The sequence below is a fragment of the Carassius gibelio genome, chromosome A21 (genome assembly GCF_023724105.1).
Source record: "Carassius gibelio isolate Cgi1373 ecotype wild population from Czech Republic chromosome A21, carGib1.2-hapl.c, whole genome shotgun sequence".
Classification (NCBI taxonomy): Eukaryota; Metazoa; Chordata; class Actinopteri; order Cypriniformes; family Cyprinidae; genus Carassius; species Carassius gibelio.
This window is the reverse complement of record NC_068391.1, coordinates 1,164,583-1,192,572: the sequence shown is the minus strand read 5'-3', so window position 1 is coordinate 1,192,572 and position 27,990 is coordinate 1,164,583. Positions and strand designations below refer to the sequence as shown.

The following is a 27,990-nucleotide window of genomic DNA, read 5'->3' as shown; positions in this document are numbered from 1 at the left end:
ACTTTCAGTTTAATCTCACCCCGAGCTACACCACAAAGAAGGCGGAGTCTTTATATAATAAATAACCCCCATCGACTGATGAATCAGTGTCTTAAACTCACTGAGATCTTCACTGTGGATCTTTATTTCTATTCAGATTCTGGATATTTCTACATCTCCATTCATCACAGGTCAGACACTTTAACATCATACTTTAACATACTTTTACTTTAGATGTATTTTGTGAAAACTGTGTTTGTTTAATAGTGTCTGCATGAAAGACTAGCTGACAGAAATCACATAAAAACAGCAATGAATCAATCACATGGGATGTATTTATTAATCTGATCTGTTTGTGCATGGTTTGAGGTGTAATGGTGTCTGATTGTGCTCATGATCTGAATCTGTAGCATCAGTCCAGCTGCTGTTTCTACATTATGATGATGATCTGTTTTCTTCATTTACAGTCTCTGGTGATCCAGACGGAGCAGTGAAGAGTCGTTCTGATCAATCAGAGAAAACATCATACTTCACTTTCAGGTAGAATCAGGAGAAGTATTTGTTCAAGTTTTACTGCAAATCTAATCACACTGAGGTTATCTGAACTTACTGTACCTTGACTTTAATTCAGCTCTGTATGATTTAACAGATACAAATTCAGTGTAGAAATGAAATAATGCACAGAGAAAACAGCTGGAGCGTCAGAAACTACAGACGAGTAAAAACCAACAGGACAGAGAGAAAAAAGAAGGACAGAAATAAAACACAAACCACTGGATCTCAAGAGAAAAGCAGACGGAGACTTGTTAGATGGGACAGTATGAAGAGACTAAAACCAAAATGTAAGTGTTGTTCATTATGAAACTTAAATTCTTCACATTTCTAGTCTTTCTATATATAATGTATGTACAAACACTCCTGTCATAAAATAACATATTCAGTCTGATTTATCACTGCTGAATTCATCTGATGAATGATTGATGTATTATTGAATGAGATCATAAACCCCTGATCAATCCAAAACAATGAGGATTAAAATAAATAATTAAAAAATATTTTAATTTCTAGTCTCAGATGATCCAGACGGGCCTGAAAAGATTCTTCTGATGATCTCAAGAACACAAACTAATGATCTGTGTCCCGGCTGGACTCTCATTCCCATCCGTCAGTTCAATGAAAGCAATAAAGCAAATGAAAGGAACGTTCTGTGTGACCTGAAGGAAACCCACAAAAACAGGATGTCCAGGAACATAAAAAACTCACACAAAAGCCACGAGTAAACCAGGGGCCTGTTCTTCATACCTCGCTAACTATGATAGCTGAATTTGATTGTTGATGATTCGACATGATCTTGAAATCAATTGGTGGGTTCTTCGAAGCTCATCCTGGAGTTGTTGTCATAGCAACAGATCCATAAACTTAGACCTGCTCGAGAGAATCTAATTTCATGTGAACAGGATTAAATCGCATCTTCTTTAACCAGAACTGATCCTTCGTATTCGCTACTTTATTACAAGATCCTACTGATCAAGACAATAGTTTAAAATAATAATAATTTGAAAATATATTTAAAGGTAGTCCATAATAGCCTACTATAGACACAGCCAATTTTACTCACTGAGCAGGAGATGCAGAGAACATGATCTTGACCCTTAAGAAACTTTCATTAATGCTGTCACGTAACAAATCTGTCCTAATATCTTCTCTTGACTGATTCTTTAGAAAATCCCAGAAATGTGTCAAGTTTTTATGTCTGGCTGAAGAGATCAGGCGTCTCATTTATAAACGTTGCGTACACAATTTTCCACACACACATATTGGGATTTATAAAATATACACTTGGCATAAATATGTACACACCTTACAGACTTTCTAGACCATGCATATGCCTTTTTCCTGGAGTGAGAAATGAAATGAAGTAAGCAATATGATTTTAAAATCTGTTTTCATTTCAATATACAATTTTACATTGATTATTCCACTCTAATTAATGGAGACGAGCTCTGACTTTACATAAAGTCATTACGCAGAAAACTTTTAGGATGAAATCTACAGAGAGTTTATAAATGAGACCCAGGACAACAGAGAAAGGGAGAAATGGCGAGTAGAGAGGACGAGAGACGATCTAATGATCCAGGAGCAAACAAATCAAACAAAACAGCATTAAAGTGAAAGTTTAGAATTCTGTCATCATTTACTCGCCCTCATGCCATTCAAACCTGCTCATCTTCTGAAATGAAGATATTTTAATTCAAATCTGAGAGATTTCTGTCCCTCCAATAAATCAATAAATCCATCATCAAGTGTTTAATAAAGTCTCCTGAAGAGACGTGATCACTTTAAGATGAACAGATAAGGTTTCCATTCACATTTCACACATGAACCAGACTCTAAAGTTTCAGATCTTTGTTTGCAGATATGGAGAGAGAGAGAACTTTTGAGATTAAAACTAAAACTTTAAATGATTTGAGTTGTTTTGTTCAGAAGTTGAGTCAGTGTCTTGTACTCTGATCTAAACTGATTTTACACACACTGTAATAGAATTGACCAAAACTCTAGTGCACTCTATGGCCCTAAATACACTCAAACACAAACACTAATATGACTGGATATGTGACTGGCGCCATCTAGAGACAAAAAGACAAACACAAGAGTTTAAAATGTGTTCATACAAACTCACTTTCAGACATTCAAGAGTCTTTTTAGTAACATCATCCAGTGTTCAGATCTCTGTTTATGTTTTTATTTTTCATTATTTAATTTAAAAGTCAAATGCTTTTGGTTAATAAAGGTCACGATTGTCTTATTTTTCAAGGATTAGAAATAAAACACTGCATATATAAATCAGTGTGTGTGCTATAATACAGTATGGAGCACAAGAGAGAGTGTGTGAAGAACAGTGCTCCAGACTCATAGCAGCAGATTCAAGCTTATAGTTGTCTTTTCTATTGCATTGAGTAGTACACCTTCTCCAGGTGGAGAGGGCGCTATCCTATAAACTGTAGCGTGTAGAGCATGACGAGGAGAAGCCGTGCTGCAGATACAGTCTTTGACCTCGCTCTGGATCTGTGTTGCTGGAGCTTTTGCTTATAGGAGAAAACTAAACTCCAAGCGCTACAGAGGAATATTTAAAGACATTTAAACCAGTTCACATTATTTGTTTTGTACTTTATATTTATTTGCAATAAATACCGACAAACATTCCACGACAACAATCTTGGATTTTCTTGGATTCGGGCTGTGAAACAATAACAGGGGGATACAGGGAAAACCCAACAGTGTTACACAGTTACTCTGTTACTGTTAGTCTGTCAGCAGATTACAGTACAGTGAGATTACAGTACAGAAAACACTATTACAGCAACACAAACACTGGTACAGTAAACACTTACAACTGTACATGCAACACTATACAGCACCTTCACACACAAGCAACACGCAAATATGATGTTAAATAGTGTTATTTCAGCATATATATATATATAAAACAGTTAATTAAGACCAGTCATCTGAGCCATAAATAACAGAAATGCTGTTTCACAGTGTATTATATAGAAACTAATAGCATGAATTCATTCATTCATTTCATTCATTTTCATTTTATTGTCCACAATGTGGAAATTTCCCTTCGGTCAATCAAACCAACAACAACAAAAACAACAAGAACAACAAGTCTAACACACAGACATCTTCAGGGCAAAATGCAGTACATCAGTAGTAATTACGTTACAATACATCAGTGGGACGTGTTGTTCAGCGTCCGAATTGCATTAGGAATAAAATAATTTGCCCTAGGAACTTTGTAACGTCTGGCAGAGGGAAGGAGTTCAAACTCCCTATTGAGTGGATGAGTTGGGATCGTTTGTTATTTTAAAAGCTTTTTTCCTGAGAACTTCCTCGTACATTGAACTTAATTGTTTCTGATTTGTCCTGATGATTTTTGAGGCAAGGTTTACTATTCTCTGCAGCTTCCTTCTCCCTTTTATGTTTAAATTACTATACCACATCGCCATGTTAAAGGTTAGAATACTCTCTATCAGATTCTTATAGACTATTTCCATAATGTGCTTGCTCACTCTGAAGGAGTTGAGCTTGCGCAGTAGATGGAGACGTTGGTCACAGGTTTCAAAAATGTAGTCTGTGTTTTCACCGAACTTTAGATTAGTATTAATATATGTACCGAGGTATTTGAACTTTTCTACTACCTCTACAATTTGTCCCCTAATTATAAGGGGCTGCACAGGGTCCTTTTCATAAAAGACAAGCTCCTTTGTTTTTGTTAGATTTATCTCTGAGGAACTTTCCTCGCACCATTTCTGGAGAGATGACACATGTGCTCTATATACTTCCTCTCCAACTATGTCCCCCCTCTTTAATAAAGCAACCAGGGCCAAGTTGGGGTCTGACGTCTCCTCTTTCAACCAGCTTTCTGTAAAACAGATGAGATTACTCTGTCGGAACTCATTATCATATTGTACTTTAGCGATCAGTTCATTCATCAGAAAGTTATTACTGGTAGGGGATGTCTGCTGCCGCGCCTCCTCAGTCTTTCTCTCACTCCTCCACTTGATCCTCTTTTCTATATTTTAGTCCCTTTTCGCGTTCCGATGTTTTTGAGCTGGTCCCGCGTGTAGGTAAGGATTCCGGCGTTTCCATATAAACTCCATACTTCGGCGATTAAACCACTGAGAAGGCACACAGCCAGCCAAAGTAACATGCCAACGCTGAACTTCATTTTGCCACAAAGAGAATGCGGGCTCAATCACTTAAAACAACAAAAAAATCACAGGACACGAGACAGACAGATGAGACACTGGGTCAGAAGCAGAGCCGCGCACCAATTCCAACAATATGTGACTATGTTTGTGAGTGCATGAGTCCTGTAATGGAGCGCTGTCTGTTCAGATCGATTCACTCCTTCCAGGTTCTCACCATGATCTGATCTCACACATGACGAGAGGTTGGAGAACGGATAAAAACATGCAGAATAGTTTAGCATAACTCAGTCGTACAAACACAATAGTTGTTGCATTCTTTTAGAACAGACTGAAAAGATGAGAAATGAATGTTCAATAAACAGTATGGAAGAGTATGAAAATATTCAGAGATATATCCACCTTATTTTGCAACATTCAAGCAATTTTCTGTGAATGTGCAATTCTTTATTTCCATTAGCTGTAATATGCAAATAACTCGGATTAGAGTGCTGTAAACGGTAAATCTATTCACACTACAGACCGGTGTATTTATACAGTAATTATGATAATACATTAAAATAACGTGGCAAGAAATACAGCAGTTGTTTCAGGGTTTTTCTCCAGCCCTCATCGAACACACCTGAACCGGTTGATCAAGGTCTTCAGGATCGCTAGAAAGAAACTAAAACGAGTCTCTGTGTGATGCAGATGTGAAAATAATCTCATAAAGTGCTGCTCCAGATCAATAAAACGGTTCTCAGACACAGATCTGAGAAAGAAACGGTTCATTAGTCTGTTAGTTTGTGATCAGATGAGTCTGAAAACAGTTCTGGAGCTGAAGAGACTGGAGTCTGGAGACTGGAGAGATGGAGATGATGAAGATGAAGAAGAAGATGAAGATGATGATGATGATGTTGAGGATGATGTTGATGATGATGAAGATGTTCAGGTCTTCAGCTACTGGTGTTTCACTGATGTTGTGTGTTCTTGAGAAAACGTTGAAGAGTTTTTTGACCTCAGAATGAATCTTTATCTGCACGTCTGGATCATCTGACACTAGAAATCACAAATATATACAGTATATATCAGATTATATACATTGTTTGAATGTATAAGTTTATGTTCTTGATCAATAATACATGTCAGTTAAACAATCACAGATCTGTTTCATTCATCTGTGTCTGCAGAAAGTCTGAAGAATCTGTCTGAATGTGAACAAACACTTACACCATGGTCTTTTTCTCTTCATACTGTCACATCTAACAAGTCTCTGTCTGCTTTTCTCTTGAGATCCAGTTGTTTGTGTTTCATTTCTTTCCTCCATTTTTCTATCTGTCCTGTTGGTTTTTGCTCATCTTTGGTTTCTGGTGGCAGTTTTCTGTGTGTGTTTTTTCCTTTCTACACTCCATTTGGATCTGTTAAATCAGAGTTTAATTACAGTCATCCGAGTCATCGACAGCAGTTTCAGATCAGATCAAGCACAACATCAGATCAGTTTCTGATGAAGCAGCTGTGTGATCTCAGTGAGATTAGAAGATTCACTAAAATATTCATTATGTCTGATGTTTATCTGTTCACACTTACTTCACTGCAGCTCCACCCTTGTGAAAAAGAAGTGTGCTTAATTGTATTAAAAGTCTACTTGTTATGTACTTCCAATCTTAAAAGTATACTTTTTTAAAAGTGCATTTGCAGATAATATCATATAATTTAAATTAAGGGTTATACTTAAAGAGATTACACTTTAATGACAATAGGTCTTAACATACTTAAGTGTGATTTTATTGTATTTTAAATAAGTACACTTATTTTTATATATGTATCAATATACTAAAGCACATGTAAAATAATTGATTTTAATTTCAACTAAAGTGTGTTCTCCAAAATTACATTTGTTAATGTATTTTAAATGTATTACTATTTAGACTATAATATATACTATGTGCATTAATGCAATGAATAAAAATAAACTTCAATACACTTTCTTATACAGTATAGTCCAATAAAACTTTGAATTGTTTTAATTTTCATCACCAGCTCCTGCTCTATGAATTCTATAAATTACATTTTCTACATAATATTTTCTGAAAGTACTGTATTTGTATGTAATAGAACCATAATTTACATCTGTGTACAGAATATTCTCAATTTCATTATGTTGTTCTAAGTCACTTAAACACACATTTAAATCCAATCAAATTAATTTGGATTCAAAAAGCCTACATTTGGATTCTAATATAGGCTAAACTGCACTGTAAAATGACTTTTAGTTAGGTGAATGAGTCTAACCAACGAATTAGAACAACTTGAACTTGAGTAGAAATAGAAAGCATAAAATAATAGGTAACCAGGCAGTAGCTCTTTTGTTTAATGCGCATGCACCAAAATATTACATCATGACGGCACACTACTTCACCAGTTTTTGAAAAATGTGCCGTGCGTTATGTTTGTGTAACCGCTGCGATGTGTGAGGAGACAAACAAGAGGAGGACAACGGAGCGTAGGGATTTTCATTCCACAAATAAAAAAAACAAGAATTGGAAAAAAATGGAAAACAACAGTGAGGAATCGATTCCATTTTTTTTTTTAGATTAAAAGGAACCTAATCTCACCATGATGACTGCAGGATAGTGTCACCAGGTGTGTGAGCCGGCTACATCGTTCATTCCCGAGGGAGATTTAGTGGAGATCGGGGGCTTGGAGGGAAGCCCCGCCCACACTCCCGAGGTAATTCCTGAATCTCCTGTTTCCATCCAGCCCTCAATCTCCTGTTTCTCTGCTGGTTCCGTCCAGCCCTGATCCTCCTGTGTCCCCTCCTGGCCTCCCTCTCCCGCCTCCTCCTAGACTAGCCAGTTCCTCAACCTGATCTCTGCTAGTCCCAGTCAGTCCCGCAGCTCACCATCTGGGTGCTCCGGTCAGCCTCGGGACTTCCAGTCTCCAGCTCCGCCCTGGACTCCACCTTAGAGTTACAAATGATCTGCTCTTATCATCTGATCGTGGGTGTATCTCTCTATTAGTTTTATTGGATCTTAGTGCTGCGTTTGACACAATTGACCACAGCATTCTTTTGCATAGACTTGAATAATGCATTAGCATGGTTTAAATCATACTTATATGACCGCCATCAGTTCGTAGCAGTGAATGAAGAGGTATCCTATCGATCACAAGTGCAGTATGGAGTACCTCAAGGCTCAGTACTAGGGCCGCTACTCTTCACGCTTTATATGTTACCCTTGGGAGATATCATCAGGAAACATGGAGTTAGCTTTCACTGTTATGCTGATGATACTCAGCTCTATAATTCTTCGTGGCCCGGTGAAACACACCAATTTGAGAAACTAATGGAATGCATAGTTGATATAAAAAACTGGATGACGAGTAATTTCTTACTGCTAAATTCAGAAAAAACAGAGGTGTTAATTATAGAACCTAAAAACTCTGCTTGTAATAACCTAGAACACTGTCTAAGACTTGATGGTTGCTCTGTCAATTCTTCGTCATCAGTTAGGAACCTAGGTGTGCTACTTGATCGCAATCTTTCCTTAGAAAGCCACGTTTCTAGCATTTGTAAAACTGCATTTTTCCATCTCAAAAATATATCTAAATTACGGCCTATGCTCCCAATGTCAAATGCAGAAATGTTAATCCATGCATTTATGACTTCAAGGTTAGATTATTGTAATGCTTTATTGGGTGGTTGTTCTGCACGCTTAGTTAACAAACTACAGCTAGTCCAAAATGCAGCAGCAAGAGTTCTTACTAGAACCAGGAAGTATGACCATATTAGCCCGGTCCTGTCAACACTGCACTGGCTCCCTATCAAACATCGTATAGATTTTAAAATATTGCTTATTACTTATAAAGCCCTGAATGGTTTAGCACCTCAGTATTTGAATGAGCTCCTTTTACATTATACTCCTCTACGTCCGCTACGTTCTCAAAACTCAGGCAATTTGATAATACCTAGAATATCAAAATCAACTTACATACATCTACCTAACATTGTTCGGGAGGCAGACACACTCTTGCAGTTTAAATCTAGATTAAAGACCCATCTCTTTAACCTGGCTTACACATAACATACTAGTATGCTTTTAATATCCAAATCTGTTAAAGGAATTAATAAGGTAAACCGGAACCGGAACACTTCACATAACACCCTATGTACTTGCTACATCATTAGAAGAATGTCATCTACTCTAATATTTGTCTGTTTCTCTCTTATTCCAAGGTCACCGTGGCCACCAGATCCAGTCTGTGTCCAGATCAGAGGGTCACTGCAGTCACCCGGATCCAGTACGTATCCAGACCAGATGGTGGATCAGCACCTAGAAAGGACCTCTACTGCCCTGAAAGACAGCGGAGACCAGGACAACTAGAGCCCCAGATACAGATCCCCTGTAAAGACCTTGTCTCAGAGGAGCACCAGGACAAGACCACAGGAAACAGATGATTCTTCTGCACAATCTGACTTTGCTGCAGTCTGGAATTGAACTACTGGTTTCGTCTGGTCAGAGGAGAACTGACCCCCCAACTGAGCCTGGTTTCTCCCAAGGTTTTTTTCTCCATTCTGTCACCGATGGAGTTTCGGTTCCTTGCCGCTGTCACCTCTGGCTTGCTTAGTTGGGGTCACTTCATCTACAGCGATATCATTGACTTGATTGCAAATAAAAACAGACACTATTTAAACTGAACAGAGATGACATCACTGAATTCAATGATGAACTGCCTTTAACTATCATTTTGCATTATTGACACACTGTTTTCCAAATGAATGTTGTTCAGTGGCTTTGACGCAATGTATTTTGTTTATAGCGCTATATAAATAAAGGTGACTTGACTTGGTCCTTTGACCAAGGCTCCTCCTTCCCTCTGGTTCCGCCTCCTTCCTCAGTCACTCCAGCTCCACAGCGGTCTTCCGCGGCCCCACCTCTGCCTTGGTCGCCTGAGCCTTCTTCTCCACCTTGGCCCTCGGATCCTCGGCTTCACCCTGGCTCTCCGTCTGCTTGTCTCCAAACCTGGGCTCCTGATCCACTGGCGCAGTCTCCTTCAGTCGGCCCCCGTGTGTCGTCGGTCCCTCTTCCACCATGGCTCCTCCCACAATCAACTCCACCGTGGGTCATCTTGGCGGGTCTCTGGAGGACCATCTGGCTTCTCCTGCTCCAGGCTCCTCCCTCCTACTCCACCCTGGGTCAATGCTCCATACTTCCTCTCCATTTCCTGCCCTCTTTCTAATAAGTGAGTTGAACTATTGTAACTGTATAGTATAGGCTTTTTCTTGTGCATTAGCAAAAAGCATTTTTGTTTATTTGTTTTAGAGACTGATTTGTCGATAAATGTAGAAGGTTTACCATTTTGTGTTTTTGCTTTGATTGTAACTAGGTTATTAAGAGGTTGTTATTATTATTATTATTATTATGATTATTATTATTATTATTTAATATACTCTATTTCAACTTCATTGCAGGAGATATATGACACTGAAGTATATTTTAGATCACATTAATTGCTTATTCAGAAGTACATATTTACCAAATTTCAAATCACATATAAAATATACTAAAGTCCACACTTAAGTGATTCCAAAATATCACTCAAAAGTTAAACTAATTGCAACTGATGTAATTTTAAATATATTTGAAATTAATTAAAATAATATGCATTTATGTGGTCAAAAGCTTTACATTTAATTCACACTTAAGTGTATTGTTAACTGACATTAAAGTGTATTTTAGTTCACATTAATTGCATGTCAATACATTAAGCTTTAAGCATATTTTAAAGACACTAGAAGCAATTTAGTACATATATTTGTACATATAAAGATGTACTAAAAAGTGCCACTTAAGTCCCACTTAAGTTGTTCAAAAAAATCACTCAAAAGTTCAACTTATTGCATTTAATATAACTTTAAAATTGTCATGGCGTGGTAGAGACGACGCCGTGGAAGGAACAAGGTCTGGGTCCAAATGCAGGGAAGAGACACTATAAATGAGAACAAAAAGGCCAACATGGCAAAAAAAAAAAACAGAAACAAATTACGGTGACAAAGCCAAGATGCAAAAACACAAGTACCAGAAATCAAAAAATACCATTACAAAATTCAGGCAGGCAGAGAGGTGGGAGTGTGAAGATCATATACTAGTGAACCAAAGGGGAACAGCTGTGTGTGTAAGTATGTGAGTGGATGAAACAGGTGTGCAGAGTGAACCAGGTGTGTAGTGTTAAGGTGAATGAGTCCGGGAGATGGGGAAGTGGCGCCCTCTGGTGGTGAGAGAGAGGAACACCAGGTCCGGACTCATGAATGGACATGTCTGGACTCATGCAAAATGTGATACATTTGAAATTAATTACAAATGCAATGTACTTAAGTGGCGAAAATAACATATTTAATTTGCATTTATGTGTGTTCTTTTAAAGTATATTATTTCCACAATAAGTACACTTTATAAAAGTATACTTAAGTGCACTTCTTTTTCACAAGAGCTGGCAGTTTTGCCCTGTTCTGAGTAAAAATGCATTTCCTCCTAATTTCTATATAATTTGAACAATAAAACAAGTATTATGAAAACAAACAATCTGACGTTATATTATTACAAACATTCAATAATGTGGCAGCTATTAAAATATTTCTGATAAAATTGCAAATACTCCAGTCATCATATGAAAATGAAGCCGCTCAGTAAAGCAGGCTACAATAATAATAATAATAATAATAATAATAATAATAATAATAATAATAATAATAATAATAATAATAATAATAATAATAAAGTCCTGTACCTGTGAGAAGAGGAGAAGTGCAGAATGATCCAGATTGTTTCTAAAACCGTGCTGAATCTCGATTAAGAAAAGGTCTTGAAGAAATAAAGATCCAGAGTGAATCCTGCTGTCCTGATCCTCAGCGGATGAAGAGAGCTTCGTCTGCACCGCAAGCTGACACAGGTACAGGTACAGCTCTGTACACAGGTGTGCTCTTACTTTTTACACTGTGCAGGTGTGGGGCGGGTTTTTTTTTTTTTTTACTTTTACTTTTCAATTCTTCTGGAAGTGGGTGGATCATGGGCAATATATGCGGCTACCTAGTGTGGCTTTCTTCTCTACTATCTTCTTAATTTTAGGCGTTTTCTATATCTTAATGTCAATGTTGAGAGCTCATAATATCACAAGATTCACGTAATGCGCGTGCACGAATCTCAAAACTGGACTTTTAAACAGACGGTGTTCTCTGAATGGTCTCTGGCTCAGATATTGCGAGTGCACGCTCAAACTTTGTCCTTTCAGCACTGAAGACCAGAAGAGCTTTTTTAATTCAGGGGAAAAGTAAATGTTTTATAGTCAGCCTTCTCTAGTCATTTATCTTATGATTTTATGCTTGAGTTAAGTGCTTATTATAAATATGCATTTATTGTATTATTTTATTTAGTTAATTTGCAGGTTTGCACTTCTTAATAGTGTACACTAGATTATGCTATGTTTTTTTGCAAATGTTATCTTAAAGATTCGATGCTCTGTGGTAGGTAGTTTACTGATTTTACTCTGATAAGTGGTGATTTTGGACCACACCTGACACCTGACAAGCTCTGATTATCCACATTATTTTCCCTTAAGTGAAAGAAATTTTGGCTTCCAGCATCATTTGTATTCACGTGATGTAAAATGAACCCGTCTTTTGTGCATTTTGTTATGATGCAGGAGCAATTCAAGAAGGTTTCCATCCACTTAATAATAATAATGCACTGTAAATATGTTATATAAGTATGACAGAAACAGTTTATGTAAAATTATATATAATTCTACAATTCTCAGTTTATTTACATTATTTACATTCCTCTAATGTTGTAGTTCCCCCATTATCATGATTTGTGTGGGGAAACACTGTAAGGAGAACTCCAACAGTGATCATGCACATATACTTGTGATCTGAAAGATAAAACATACCACATTGCAGAACTGTGAAAGGGTGAGGCCTGTGTGCCAGTGAAAACATTCTTTCAGTTTACTTTCTTTTTTTCACTTTGTGTGCTTGGGGCATCAGCGGAAGGAAAGAGCATATAAGGATGTGAGTCATAGCTTATAGTAATGGTGTCATCTGGAAAAGCTGGCAGTAGTGTGGAAGTGATGGTTTAAAGAACCCTGCGAGGTGGAAAGATGGCATTTGTTCAAATAGTTCCAAATGACTTTCGAACAGAGCACTGCCGGATCGATAGTGAGACGCAATTTCTACGTGGACCAAAAAAAAAAATATATATATATATATATAACTTAAGTTGAACAATTATTTTCCCCTCTGCTAGCTGTCTTTTTATTTCTTTGTTTGTTTCTCATTGTTCAAACATGTATTTAATTTTTTTTTTCTTATGCCATGGACCACAGTGGAATAAATCTTCCCACTGAACAGTATTTTTTGACTATCTGTGATTTAATATTTTAAAAGGTGTTTGTTTGTTTTGCTATCCTGGGTTCATTTACATTTTGTCAGATCTGAAACCTGACTGGCGCCCTGAGTGAGCGACAGTCCGTCTGACTGAGTGTATTCATGCCAGGGCAGCGACCACCGTTCCAGAGCGGCGCCCGAACATTAAACCTTAACAAAAAAACACCTGAAAAACAAGACCTGAACATTTGTTTTTGTGAATTGCTTTGTGGGGGAATTATTGAAACCTTATGGTAAATTGTTGAAGGTTGAAGTTTTTTTTTCTTCTACACCTTTGAAAGGGGAACAGTTAAAAAAAAGAAGTGTTTTTTTTTTATTCTGTGTTTTTTGATTACAGGACTGTTATTTGGAAGAGCTTAATATGTTAACCAAGCAATTGTAAAAATTGTATGTGGGTATTTTGTGTGTTGCATGAAATTACTGAAAAACACAATTATTAATTTACATGTACTCATGTTCTTTCACCCCCACACAAACACTGCAAATATGGCGCCTACCCCTCCTTCCCCATCCACTTTCATAGAAAGCTTCTGGCTGACAGCACCTGGGCGCCCCTAGTGGAGAACATGCAGCTATACACATCAGCCGAAGGAGGATCTCTTTCAAGTGCTCAGCGTGACCTACACAACATGTGGAGAGGACGCTGGCGCTGTCTGTTCGCCGCTTCTCCCGTCGCGCCAAAACAACGCCAAGTTTTTAACCTTTTTATCTTTTACTATCCTCTACCCTGGCCACCGACCAGTGGACCTTTTACAAAAAAAATAAATAAATAACTGTTTACCTCCCGCACCACCGAACTGTGGACCTTACTGGATAGCTAACGTTATCAGGTAGCTTTTGAGTCTAGCGGTGGCCTACCTGTTGCCGCTAGCAAAACACCTGCTCGGAGCCTCCCTGGAATTGGTCGTCGCTGCTCGTGCATCGCAGCTGCTACGCGGCTAAAAACGGCCGTTTTTCCGCGCCGCCGCCTCCACTATGTTGAGTTACTCCGTCAACCAGCTGATGAATCTCAACAGTTTCCTCACTCCACCGTGCATTGCAGTGCTTAAACAACTAGGAATTCTCCGCCGTCCACGCTATCTCCATAGAAGTTCCCGCAGAAAGTTTGTCTGCTCACAGACAAGTCCTACCATCCCGGCTCTCTGGTCAGCAACACGAACTGTCGCACCACATACACTGAAGCTGAATGCAAAACGTGGAGTGGACTCCAGTCTGCTACGGCCAGTGCAAAGATTTGTTGCTTCATCAAGTAGCAAAATCGAACTCTTAAATGCACAGTCTATTACAAACAAATCCTGCCTCATTCATGACCATATCCTGGAAAAATCTCTGGATTATATGTGCATTACAGAGACCTGGCACCAACCAAATACCTTTTTTTCTTTAAACGAGAGCTGTCCCCAAGGATATAGCTACCTCCAGAAAGCTCGCAGCACGGGGCGTGGTGGCGGCCTGTCAGTCATCCATCGCAGCGATCTGGATTTATCTCTGCAACCATTACCTGAACTATCTTCATTTGAATGCCTTGCATTTAAATGTAAGTACCCTTCCCCTGTGTTGTTCCTTCTCATCTACCGACCACCAAAATCAAACCCATCATTTATCACTGAGATGTCAAATCTCCTCACAACTTTCTGCACATCCTCCGCCGATGTTATAATTTTAGGTGATATGAACATCCATGTTGACACCCCCTCCTGCCGTTTTTCAGCTGAATTTCTTCAATTACTGGACTGCTTTAACTTAAAACAACTTGTTGGTGTTCCCACACACACCAGGGGGCATACCCTGGACCTGGTCATTACTAACTCTGCCCCTCTAACCAACCTGCAGGTGTATGACCTAGGTGTGTCCGATCATAAGGTAATCTCTATGGATTTGCCATCCCCATCCAGCCTCTCCAAGCCTAAGCGGAACATCTGTTTCAGAAACCTAAAAAACATAAACCCAGAACTCTTGGCAGCAGACTTTCAGCATCTTTCCACACACTTCTTATCAGCTGACGAAGCAGTGGACTACTACAACAGCCATCTGAGCAGCCTCCTGGACCTCCATGTACCTGTTAAAACAAGAACAGTCACCTTCACCCACTCAGCACCCTGGTTTACAGATGGGCTTCGTAAGATGAAGGCAGCAGGGCGGGTCCTTGAGCGGCGTTTCAGATCCTCTGGCCTCACTGTACATAAACAAATCTACCGGAAGCAACAACAAAAATATGCACAGTCCCTCAAAGAGGCAAGGTCACAGTTTTACTCCGATGCCATCAGAAACAGTCCAGGAAATTCCAAGCAGCTCTTTTCCACTATAAACCACCTTCTCAAACCACAATCGACCCCACTTACTGCCGCTACAGAAGAGCAGTGCAATAAATTCATGGATTTCTTCACATCAAAAACTGCACATATTCGCTCTGCCCTTTCTGGTCCTCCCACCCAAACTGTTCCCCCAACATATACCATCTCCCAACCCCTAAACTGCTTTCCTGAGGTTTCATCAGAAGAGGTGCAGAACATCATCAGGAAGATGAAATCCTCCACCTGTCCCCTGGACCCTCTCCCAACCTCCCTGGTAAAAACTCATATCACCGTCCTAAGTCCCCTGATCACTGCTGTTATAAATCATTCCCTCAAAACTGGTTACGTTCCCCCTGTCTTAAAAAATGCCATTATCACACCACTGCTCAAAAAACCCACTCTTGATTCGGAAGTCCTATCCAACTATAGGCCCATCTCAAATCTCCCCTTCATATCAAAAGTACTTGAGAAAGCAGTTGCCAGCCACCTTCAGGACCACCTCAAAAATAATAACCTCTTTGAAAAATTCCAGTCAGGTTTCCGCTCTGCTCACAGCACAGAGACTGCCCTCGTTAGAGTCACAAACGACCTCCTCATATCATCTGATGCTGGCTCCCCTTCCCTCCTCATCCTCCTGGACCTTTCTGCTGCATTTGATACTGTCGACCATGGTATTCTTTTAAACCGGCTCCACCTCACTACTGGACTAAATGATACTGCCCTCAGTTGGTTCAGATCATACCTCACAAACCGGACAGAATACATCTCCCTGGGCCACTCCAAATCATATCCACACACAGTTACTTGCGGTGTCCCCCAGGGGTCAGTCCTTGGCCCCATCCTCTTCATTCTCTACCTCACCCCCCTTGGCCAAATCATCAGCCGTCACAAAATCTCATTCCACTGCTATGCCGATGACATACAGCTCTATGTACATGCCACAGCTGAATCCACACCCTCACAGTCATCCCCATCAAAACTCAGTACCTGTCTGGAGGAGATAAAGGTATGGATGGAGCACAACTTCCTTCAACTAAATAGCTCCAAAACCGAAGCCATCTTGATTGGCACTCCTCACCAAATCAAATCATCATCCATAACCAGTATCACCTTTTCTGGCACCAACATTCCCCTCTCATCAACAGTAACTAATCTTGGTGTAAAAATTGACTCCCAACTCACTTTTGAAGCTCATATAAATCACTTATGCAAGACCTCTTTCTACCACCTCCGTAACATCTCCAAACTCCGGCCCATTCTCACCTTTTCAGATGCCGAAAAACTGGTTCATGCCTTTGTCTCCTCCAGACTGGACTACTGCAATGCACTTCTCATTGGGATTCCTGGAAAGAGTCTGCAGAGGCTTCAATACATCCAAAACTCTGCAGCTAGGATCCTGATGAGAGTGCGGAAATATGAGCACATTACCCCCATTCTTCACTCACTCCACTGGCTTCCCATCTCCACCAGGATTGAGTACAAGGTTTCACTCCTCACACATCAATGCATCCATGGACATGCCCCCTCCTACCTAAAAGAACTTATCAACCCACAAACCACAACCCGTTCCCTCCGTTCCACTCACTCAAACCTCCTCCACATACCCAGAACCAGACTGAGGACAATGGGAGACAGGGCCTTTTGTACTGCTGCCCCGCATCTGTGGAATGGCCTCCCTGACTCCTTGAGGGCTCCACAATCTACTGATTGTTTTAAAAAAGGCCTCAAGACATTTCTTTTTAGCAAAGCTTTTGGTCCCTTTTAGATTATTATTATTAAAGAACTGCTTATCTTTTTGTTTTGTTTTAACCCTGTAGCACTTTGAGATCTCTGATGAAAAGTGCATTATAAATATAATGTATTATTATTATTATTATTACACCAAGTCCTGGAAAATAAATTCCATATATATATATATATATATATATAAATAAACACACACAAGTTCAAATGAATGCAATTTGCAAATTACATGGTACTTAGTTTGTAGTATATTTTCATAAAGTATATTTAGAATTTATATAAAGTATATTTTGGTCTCAGCTGAAACTGATTAGAATTGTGGTGACCTTATTTAAAAGTAATGTATAATCTATAAAATATTGCTGAAACCTGCATTGAGGAGAAATGTTAATGTGCTTCTGTCTTCTCTTTATCTTCATGCATTTGTCTTAAGATTTTAGGGACTTTTGGTTCCATGTGAGTTTGTTTCCGTGCTTACATTCCATGTTTAACAAAGCTCGTGCTATAAGAATAAGCATTACTGTTGATCACATATAGATGTTGTGAATGTGTTTAGGTTACACACAAGATTTGACACGTCTCTGCCTGTCTAGAAATGTTTCCCGCTGCACGTACCCCAAGGACACACACACATTAGTTTACTGTATTCTTCACGTGATTTCTGGATCCGGAAAGATTTCAACAGCAGATGTGTAACTTATCTGATCTTAATTCCTGCAGTTGGAGAGTTTGTGTTATTGGTGGAAACTTAAAGCTTTAGTGATGAAAATGTTCAATCAACCCTCATCATGATAATAAAATAATCAGCGTTATCCTTCAGCTGCTTTCTGTTCTGATTATTACAGCTCCACTAATGAAATACATATCAAATCAGTCGATATTTTACACTAATGTAACACATGATCAGAGTCACTTTATGCTTCATATTCATCTTCATATCAAATATACCATCATCATCATCAGACTGTCTCTAATCTGAACTAAAGGGTTTTGAGTTTGCAGTGAAGATCTAGTGTCGCCATCTGCTGCTCATTTTGCGTGATTTGTTCATGTTTCAGTACAATTATTTTCAATTTAGTTGGGTGGGCGTGGCCATGGGTGTGTCCTTGATGTGATATTTGATATTTGATGAGTTTTTCTCTGCAGTAACAGTCATGTTTGATTACATGTATCTTAAATGCACAATTTTTGTATTTATTGTATATTTTATAAGAGAACAGGTACTGAATGTTATTAACATAAATATCAGAAAAGCCATGAAGAGCAGAATGATGAATGCTTTCAGTGTTTCTCTCTTAATCATGAAGACAAACAGCCCTTAAACCACACATCATCAGATAAACAAACATCATTATTATATGAAAAAAACGAAAATATAAATGACTAATCAATGAAATGAGAGTATAAGTGGCTATTATAAATTATTATGATTAAATTGAATAATTAAATGAATCGATGAATATTGAAGGAAAGAAAGTAAAACAACACAAATAGTTTGCATGAGAGGAGCCTTAGATCTTTCACTACAGATGAACATTTGTTCTAGTTTCTTATTGTGTTTTATTGTGTATTTAACATTTGATTTGTATTGGTCTATATTTGTTCTGATTATTGCTCTCTGTGTTTGTTTTGAGATCTGTGTGGTTTTGCTCTCCTCAGTTTGTGTGTTCAGTGGTTTTGTGATACTCGTGTTTCAGGTTTGTTTGTAATACCAATAACATTTGACTCTGAAAAATTAAATAGTGAAAAATAAATAAGCAGAGATCTGAACACTGGATGATGTTACTAAAATGACTCTTGAATGTCTGAAAGTGAGTTTGTATGAACACATTTTAAACTCTTGTGTTTGTCTTTTTTATTTTTGTCTCTAGATGGCGCCAGTCACATATCCAGTCATATTAGTGTTTGTGTTTGAGTGTATTTAGGGTCATAGAGTGCACTAGTGTTTTGGTCAATTCTATTACAGTGTGTGTAAAATCAGTTTAGATCAGAGTACAACACACTGACTCAACTTCTGAACAAAACAACTCAAATCATTTAAAGTATTAGTTTTAATCTCAAAAGTTCTCTCTCTCTCCATATCTGCAAACAAAGATCTGAAACTTTAGAGTCTGGTTCATGTGTTACTCCAGAATCTGTGTAAAAATCCCTTTATAAATCCCAGTCAGGGGAAGATTGTGTGTAAGTGCATCTGCACCCAGACTCCTCCCAGAAATCACCATATATGGAGCTTAAGACGCCTAGTTTTACTATGCATTACCTCATCTGCATATCATTTCCATGGTTATTTCCCATCCACGTGACACCGGTATGAGAAATTTTTCTTCTCCAGTAGAGGACGCTGTGTGACTCACTCAACCTTCTCTCAGATGAGTTTATACAGTCAGAGCTCAGATATGTGTTTCCTGAATATCTGTGATTCACTATTTCAGCACATGATGTACAGTATGATTATGAAATATGTGTCTGTCTCAGATGCCACAGTTTTTATTCTGTCTTCAGATCTTTAAGAGTTTAGTCTCGAAAACTGAAAACTAGGTGAAAACTCTGATTAATAAATGCTTACAAAGCAAACTACAAAAATATACAGAAAAATATAAAACCTGGGAAATATCTGAAAAAAAACAAATATGTACATTATACGTGAAACACAGTGTAAAATAAAACACACAGTGGAGTTTGTCTGAGATTGAATGTCTCTGGTCTTCAGGATTGTGTTGGGGTTACTGGGGGGCGGGGGGGGGGGGGTTAATTAAAAAACTAATTAAAATGAGTAAAAGTAATGAACATCTATATAAGCTTCAGCTATCTTCAGCTATACAGCAGCTTTGATAAATGTGTTATTTTTTCTGTGGTATTAAACTTCTCATGCCACTGTTATTAGTTATAATGTTAATCTATTATAGTTATAGTCTAATCTATTTACTCATTTTTTTGACCATCAGCTGGCAGAAAGTCATGGTACATTCTAACCAATTTTTATTTTAATTTATTTTTCAGTAAAATACAATTATTATTATTATTGCTCTTTTTTACATCATTCAAAATAAACTCATTTAGAGTTTGACAAACACAGCTGTATGTTTTACTGTTTGTTTAAGAAGAAGACTTTGTACTGCTTCAGGAAACTAGTGACACACACACACACACACACAGATCTCTGTAATGTCTCAAGTTACTGTAACTGAGCTTCATGTTCTACAGTAGTAGGTTGTTTTTCTGTGTGAAACACTCATGTTTGATTCTGTGTGTCTTAAATGTAAGCTAGTGTTGTGTTTATTTCATGTATGTTTAGAGGAACAGTGCACTGAATGTTACCCATACTCAGAATTCATGCTCTGCATTTAACCCATACAAAGTGCACACACACACTCCATGAACACACACACACACACACACACACACACACACACACACACACACACACACACACACACACGGAGCAGTCAGCATCATTTATGGAGCAGTTGTGGGTTCTGTGTCATTCTCAAGGGCGTCTCAGTCGTGGTATTACCAGCCTGAGACTCAAACCCACAACCTCAGAGTCAAGAGTCAATCTCACTAACCACTAGGCCACGACTTCACAACAGTGTTTTCTCATATAATATGTGAAATATATTGCACATATTATTTTTCATATTAACAGCATTTTAACTCTCTGTCAACTGATGAAATCACTTTTTATGAGCTTTTGAAGGTTTCTTTTGTTTGTTATATATGTCTATAATTTAAATATTGATTATTCCTCTTTCTTTTATTCTGAGTTTCAGTGGCTTTATACAGGACCAGACCTGCACTGACGCTCATGTTTCAGGTTACAGTGTGTGTGTGTGTGTGTGTTTGTGTCTGTGTGTGTGTGTGTGTGTGTGTGGGCATGTTTTTGTGTCATATCAGGACACAACTCTGTATAATGACATGGGTATGACACAGGTATTACAAGGAGAGGGAGACTTATGAGGACATAACCCATGTCCCCATTTTTCAAAACACTTATAAATCATACAGAATGAGTTTTTTTGAGAAAGTAAAAATGCACAAAGTTTCCTGTGAGGGTTGGGGTTAGGTGTAGGGTTGGTGAAGGGACATAGAATATACAGTTTGTACAGAATAAAAACCATTACACCTATGGGATGAACACACTTTACACAGAAACAAACATGTGTGAGTGTGTGTGTGTGTGTGTGTGTGTGAGAGAGAGAGTGTGTGAGTGTGTGTGCTTCAAATCTCTCTCTCTTTCCTGATTTATTGAGCGATGGAGATCCTGGAGATCTCTTCTGTCTTTATATCACACAGAAAGTGTGACACATGATCTGAGAGGAAATGTTGACTCATCTGAAGCTGACTGATGTATTTTATTAACAGTGTTAGGGCCCTATTTTAACGATCTGAAACGCAAGTGTCAAAGCGCGAAGCGCAAGTAAGTTTGTGGGCGGGTCTGGGCGCTGTTGCTATTTTCCCGGCGGGATAAATGGCTCTTGCGCCCGGCGCAAATCTAAAGTGGGTTGGTCTGAAGTAGCTTCATTATTCATAGGTGTGGTTTGGGCGTAACGTGAAATAAACCAATCAGAGCGTCATCCAACATTCCCTTTAAAAGCAGGTGCGCAAGTTCCATTATGGATTGCTATTATTATGGCGTATTTACCAGGCGCACGCCAGGAGCGGTTCACAGCCGAGGAGACTGGTGTTCCTGTAAGAGCAGTGAAAGACAGAGAAGTTGTGTTGTATGGGGATGGGAGAAACCCACCCAAAATAGCGTCGGTTAAACAGGCGTGGGAGGAAATAGCCACAATTGTTTCATCGATTTTTTTTCCTGGTTCTTGACGGACAAACCAATTTGTCAGATGTCCTTATATACATATATGACCTCAAACAGGTCTGATCCTTAATTACTACAATTAGCCTGAATAATTTGTAAGCTAGATTTATGCCTATTTTTTCACATCTTCGTGGCACACCACAATGATTTCCGTCATCTCATGTGTTAATATTTTTTTAGTGTAACAATTTATGATTTGCAAAAATAACTGTTGCATCTGTGTAGATTACATGAGCACAGTGTATGCGCGTTGTGCACGCTATACATTATGGTCAAGCATGCGCCCTTAAAATAGCAGAATGAACAACGCGCAACGCGCCACTGACTTTAGACTAGGTTTTTTCTGGTCAGTGGCGCAATTGTTTAATGGAACAACAAAATAGCACCAGGGATTGTTTGCGCCGGAACACGCCTCCTTTTTTGCGCTGAACCGCCCAGGGAGCGCAAGTTCATTCACTAGTTTAGCGACGTGCTTCTGTGGAGGGAAAAGCGCGCTTTGCGCAGGTGCAAAATAGGAATGACACATGCGTCGGTGTACAAAGTCAATTGCGCTGGGTGCAAGATAGGGCCCTTAAACTTTAGAACAAAACACTGAAGATGCTTCATTTATACTGATTTCTTGTCATCGGTTGATTCTGATCTGCACTTTAGTTAAGAGATAAAGAGAGCGAACACACATCAACAGCAGTTATTAGTGTTCTGTTGTTTGTGATCTGTTTAGAAGGTTTTTTTTTTAAAGAAGCACTGCACTGATAATGTCATAAGTCATTGAAAGAGAGAAGTAAATCTTCCTTCATTGAGTTCTAGTGGTTCACTCTTTAAAACAATAGAAACAAGACTTGTGTTGAGTTAAAAATGCAGAATTCTTTTAGTCTCTGTAAAATCTGCTAAATGTTCTTCTAATGTGCATAATTAGGTTAAGATCAGTAATGACCTTATGAGCGGTTTTAGATTAAATTCATAGAAGAAAAACTACAGACAAAGCAAGAATACACACAGAGTCAGACTTACACACTGGAATAAACAGAAATGAAATAAAAAAAAAATAGAAATTCTGGCTGGGAAAAAGTATATATTCTAATTCTCAATATCTTATGAAAATGAAGTCAACGTTTAATTGATGAAGCTGTATTTGACTAAAGACATGTAGCCTTAGTTCATTTTTCAAAAGTAGGCTATTTATTTCATCATATCAATAATATCAAAAGTGCTTGTGTGATTGTTTACAAACATCTTGGTCAAAAAGTGTCAGTGTCACACTGTGTCCACATTTTGCAGACGACTGAAACACACAAGGCTGAGGTTTCCTGAATAGAATTTCCTGTTTCGACAACACAAAGTTACACATGTGAAAACGAAAGTCTTTACATTTGCCAAGTATGGTAACCCATAATCAGAATTGGTGCTCTGAATATAACCCATCAAAGTACACACACACACACACACACAAACACACACACACACACACACACACATAGAGCATTAAACACACACACACACACAGTGAACACACACACACACAGTGAACACACACACAGTGAACACACACCCACACCCACACCCACACACACACACAGTGAACACACACACACACCCACACACACAGCAGTGAACACACACACACACACACACACACACACACACACACACACACACACACACACAGAGCAGTGAACACACACACACACACTGTGAACACACACACACTGTGAACACACACACACACACACACACAGAGCATTGAACACACACACACAGTGAACACACACACACACACACACACACACACACAGAGCAGTGAACACACACACACACACTGTGAACACACACACACACACACACTGTGAACACACACACACACACACTGTGAACACACACACACACACACACAGAGCATTGATCACACACACACACAGTGAACACACACACTCACAAAGAGCAGTGAACACACACACACACACTGAACACACACACACCCACACACACACACACACACACACACACACACACACACACAGAGCAGTGAACACACACACAGTGAACACACACACCCCCACACACACACACACATAGAGCAGTGAACACACACACAGAGCAGTGAATACACACACAGTGAACACACACACACACCCACACACACACACACACAGAGCAGTGAACACACACACACTGTGAACACACACACACACACTGTGAACACACACACACACAGTGAACACACACACAGTGAACACACACACCCACACACACACCCACACAGAGCAGTGAATACACACACAGTGAACACACACACACACACACACAGAGCAGTGAACACACACACTGTGAACACACACACACACTGTGAACACACACACACACACACACTGTGAACACACACACAGAGAGAGAGAGAGCAGTGAACACACACACACAGAGCAGAGAACACACACACTGTGAACACACACACACACACACACACTGTGAACACACACACACACACACACACGCACACAGAGAGCAGTGAACACACACACACACTGTGAACACACACACACACACACACACACTGTGAACACACACACACACAGAATCAGTGAACACACACACACTGTGAACACACACACACTGTGAACACACACACTGTGAACACACACACAGAGCAGTGAACACACACACACACTGTGAACACACACACACACACAGAGAGCAGTGAACACACACACACAGAGCAGAGAACACACACACTGTGAACACACACACACACACACACACACACTGTGAACACACACACACACACACACACACACACAGAGAGCAGTGAACACACACACACTGTGAACACACACACTGTGAACACACACACACACACACACACACAGAGAGCAGTGAACACACACACACTGTGAACACACACACTGTGAACACACACACACACACACACACTGTGAACACACACACACTGTGAACACACACACACACACAGAATCAGTGAACACACACACACTGTGAACACACACACTGTGAACACACACACACACAGAGAGCAGTGAACACACACACACTGTGAACACACACACACACACACACACAGAGCAGTGAACACACACACACTGTGAACACACACACTGTGAACACACACACACACACACACACACAGAGCAGTGAACACACACACACACTGTGAACACACACACACACACACACACACACAGAGAGCAGTGAACACACACACAGAGCAGTGAACACACACACTGTGAACACACACACACACACAGAGCAGTGGGCAGCTATAGATCCAGCGTCCAGGGAGCAACTGGGGGTTCAGTGCAAGGGCACTTCAGTCATGGGTACTGAGGGAGGAAGAGAACACTGTTCATTCACTCCCTCCACCTACAACTCCTGCCAGCACCGAGACTCAAACCAGTGACCTTCTGGTAACTAGCTCTCTAACCATTAGGCCAGAGCTGCCCCATGTGAGATATTACTGTAAAAGTACAAACTGTAATTCAAACAAATCATTTTCAGGGCTAATCCTGAATTTGCAATCAGCAGTGTTTGAAATCTCTTCTGTTTTGAATGTGTGCTTCACAGTTTTGACAGCAGTGTGTTAGCATTTGAACAAAGTGCTGTAAATCCACAGTGTTGTGCAGGTTGTGGCTAAAGTCGTGGGATAAGTGTGTAGAGTTTGGAAAACTGTGTTCAAGCAATGAAAAACTAGAGTTTGGTCCACATGAACTGCTGCTGTGCAGAATGTAGTTAAGAGTTTTGCTCATGTGATTCCAGTTGTGCTCACTGTCGTTTAGCAATCGAAAAAAACCCGCAATATCCCATATGAGGAAATTTGTTGTGTCAAAAAATATACGATTTCGCTTCTGCATTTCAGTCATCAGCAAAATGTAAAGCCACAGTCAAACACTGACTGGAATTTGTGAACAATGTCACAAGGACTTTTAAAACCATTGATATGATGAAATAAGTCACAGGCTTTTCAAGGTACTCCATTGTGTTCTGCTGTTGGTTGATTTATTTATTTTAATTTATTCTATTTCTAATGTAAACTCTGAAGAACAGGGTCAGGCAAACTTGTGTAGTTCAGTGTAGATCTAGTGTACATATTACAGTACAGTACTGTAAAAGATATGTGACAGTATGCAAGATCACACTGCTAAAGTGAGTACACACCTCTGCATAATCATGCCGCAGTCGTTTCACCCTTTCAGAAGTGCGCTCGAAAGGCACTCAATAAATTTGCTTCATTTGAATATGATTTTTTTTTAGGATGCGTGCCAGTGTTGATGTTGAGACCTGATGGATATTGTTGAAACTGACGTGGTTATTGACAATGTTAGCTTGGAGCTGATTGAGTGTTATAGCATTGTTGGCCAAAACCATGTTTCCTATCTCCCTCTCTTGCTGTTCTGTGAACATAGGAGGTCTTCCCCCTTGCCGTTCCTGACCCTCAATACTATGTAGAAAAAAAAAAACAGTATACAATAGTACAGTAATTTCACAGCAAAAGGTAAATGCTGACTGCATAGAATACAGTACTGTAAGCCGTTACTGAAACCGTGCAGATGTTTTTGATATAGGAGATTTTTACAATACCTATTTTCCAGTCGAAATGTTCTTATCACACTTGCCACTGTGTATCGGCTTAGATTTGTCTGTACTCGCAGTCCAGACTCCCTCAGCGTCAGGCCGTGGTTGACAACCAGTGTTGTGCGGATCTCATCGTCAGATTTGGTCCTCTTTGAGCACCTTCTCGTCTTCCTCCTCCTCCTCCTCCTCTTTCAGTTAGAATCAGGAGAAGTATTTGTTCAAGTTTTACTGCAAATCTAATCACACTGAGGTTATCTGAACTTACTGTACCTTGACTTTAATTCAACTCTGTATGATTTAACAGATACATATTCAGTGTAGAAATGAAATAATGCACAGAGAAAACAGCTGGAGCGTCAGAAACTACAGACGAGTAAAAACCAACAGGACAGAGAGAGAAATGAAGGACAGAAATAAAACACAAACCGCTGGATCTCAAGAGAAAAGCAGACAGAGACTTGTTAGATGGGACAGTATGAAGATGTTAAAACCCAAATGTAAGTGTTGTTCATTATGAAACTTTTTAAATTCTTCATCACATTTCTAGTCTTGCTAGATAAACATGTACGTACACACACACACACACACACACACACACACACACACACACGCACACACACACACACACACACACACACACACACACACTTCTGTCATAAAGTGACACATTCAGTCAGATTAATCAGACTTTCTGCATTCATCTATTGACTGAGAACACAAAGCACTGATCAATCCAAAACAATCAGGATTAAAATAAATAATAAATATTTGTGATTTCTAGTCTCAGATGATCCAGACGAGCCTGAAATGATTATTTCTGATGATCTCAAGAACACAACACACCAGCAGCTGAAGACTGAGCATCTTCATCATCATCATCTTCACCATCATCACTTAGTTCAGCTCCTAGGGTCTCATTAATAAACGTTGTGTACGCACAAAATAGACATTGAAATTGAGTATGCATTTGTTTACTCACATATCAGAATTTCCCAAAAATAAACTTGGTGTAAATATGTACGCACCGTACAGACATTATAAACCATGCGTACAAACTCTTTCTCATGGAGTGAGAAAACTAATGAAGTAAACAACGATTTTACACACTGTCTTCATGTCAATATAAACATTTACATTAAATATTCCTCTCGCATTAAAAGAGATTAACACTGAAATTACATAATTTTACAAACAACATAATTTTATTTACATTTTAATTAATGGTTAATTTTTTTACAATAATAAACTATTTTCCTGTGACATGTTAATTTTATCAAAGCGAGGAGTGTTATAGATCCACAATAATTAATCTTTAAACTAAACTACAGACTACAATAAATTCCACTATATCTGAAGGACATAACTAGGAGGAAACGGTAAGATGTGCATGTTTCCTTTTTACAATACTTTGTCAGTGACGCACCGAATCAGACAATACACTGC

General features: G+C 39.1%; 1 protein-coding gene and 1 long non-coding RNA gene across 2 annotated transcripts in view; one reads left to right on the top strand and one right to left on the bottom strand.

Annotated features, from left to right (window-relative positions):
• LOC127941565 (alpha-adducin) overlaps positions 1 to 27,990 on the bottom strand; it is a 190,907-nt gene that overhangs the window by 155,448 nt on the left and 7,469 nt on the right. The gene's annotated exons all lie outside the window — the stretch shown is intronic.
• LOC127941579 (uncharacterized) lies at positions 44 to 27,030 on the top strand. Its single transcript, XR_008149108.1, has 4 exons — positions 44 to 170; positions 447 to 519; positions 26,743 to 26,757; positions 26,852 to 27,030. It is a non-coding gene; the product is annotated as an uncharacterized LOC127941579 (long non-coding RNA).